Source organism: Schistocerca serialis, unplaced genomic scaffold (assembly GCF_023864345.2).
Source record: "Schistocerca serialis cubense isolate TAMUIC-IGC-003099 unplaced genomic scaffold, iqSchSeri2.2 HiC_scaffold_512, whole genome shotgun sequence".
Taxonomy (NCBI): domain Eukaryota; kingdom Metazoa; phylum Arthropoda; class Insecta; order Orthoptera; family Acrididae; genus Schistocerca; species Schistocerca serialis.
The window spans coordinates 20,001-21,350 of record NW_026048094.1 but is presented as its reverse complement, the minus strand read 5'-3'; the positions used below and the strand labels follow the sequence as shown (position 1 = coordinate 21,350).

At 62.1% G+C, this 1,350-nt stretch overlaps 1 non-coding gene across 1 annotated transcript in view; it reads left to right on the top strand.

Annotated features, from left to right (window-relative positions):
* Positions 1-946: 946 nt before the first annotated feature.
* Positions 947-1,350, top strand: part of LOC126447555 (small subunit ribosomal RNA) — a 1,910-nt gene continuing 1,506 nt past the window's right edge. Inside the window, exon 1 of the ribosomal RNA XR_007583759.1 lies at positions 947-1,350. This exon is cut by the window's right edge and continues 1,506 nt beyond it. This is a non-coding gene — a ribosomal RNA (small subunit ribosomal RNA).

Here is a 1,350-nt window from a genome sequence, read left to right as displayed (position 1 = left end):
CGCAAATGAACAACTGGTAAACCGTTGTGGTGCGGTTGTTCTCGCTAGAGGTGAATCAGTGATGGCGACGATCGGTTGAGCTACCAACCGGTTGTTCCAGCGATACCCACCATGCCCACGAACGTGAATGGCATCTGGGTGTGAAGCGATACGCGGCGGTGGCTGGGTGGGACCGTCCCCGGCCGGTGAGGGGGGGCCTCCCGGCGTGCTGGCCGCGCGGTGCGTGGGCGCACGCGCTACAGCCGGCTGGTGGGGGCGGCCAGTGGCAGGCGCGCCGGCCGACGGAGGCGGCAGGCGGCGCAGCTGCGCGCCGGCGCACCCTGCACGCGGCGCCGTGCGGCCAAAGTAGGTCCTCGCGGGCCCGGTGCGAAGCGCGGTGGACATCTGCAGTGTGCTGGTCCGATTGAGGACTGTGTGCGCTGAGGATGCGCCGCCGCCCGGCGCTCGGCGCCGCGACGCCGTCTGCTGCTCGGTCGCCTCTGCGGTTCTCGCAGGTGGTTTGTATCGCAGCTGTGCGGACGTGTTGGCGCGTGCGCTGTGCTGGGAGAGTTCGCTTCGGCACCCAAGTGGGGCTTTTGTCCTTCTGTGGCGCTGGCGTTGGAGCTGCCGGTCACCGTAGGTGGCGCGTGTTGTCTCCCGCCGGCAATGCCACGACAGCACGCTCCCGGGCCTCTGTCGGCAGCGGCAAGCTCAGTTGGGAGCACGGGTGGTCGCACCTAAAGCGTCTACTCGCCAAACCCCGGGCGATTGCGCCTCTCTCGAACCCGACCAAGTACTTAGGACGGCGCTGCGCGCCGCCGGGACCTGAGAGGGTTTCGAGGTGTATGGTGCAGGGGAGCTCAGCCTCCTCCTGTTTGCAGAATAATTGAGCGGACGCTTGCGTGTTCGCGCGGGCCCCCGGGACACACTCCCGGGCGGCCGGCTGCTCAGCTCTAGTTGACGCAGCTCCCTGGTTGATCCTGCCAGTAGTCATATGCTTGTCTCAAAGATTAAGCCATGCATGTCTCAGTACAAGCCGCATTAAGGTGAAACCGCGAATGGCTCATTAAATCAGTTATGGTTCCTTAGATCGTACCCACGTTACTTGGATAACTGTGGTAATTCTAGAGCTAATACATGCAAACAGAGTCCCGACCAGAGATGGAAGGGACGCTTTTATTAGATCAAAACCAATCGGTCGGCTCGTCCGGTCCGTTTGCCTTGGTGACTCTGAATAACTTTGGGCTGATCGCACGGTCCTCGTACCGGCGACGCATCTTTCAAATGTCTGCCTTATCAACTGTCGATGGTAGGTTCTGCGCCTACCATGGTTGTAACGGGTAACGGGGAATCAGGGTTCGATTCCGGAGA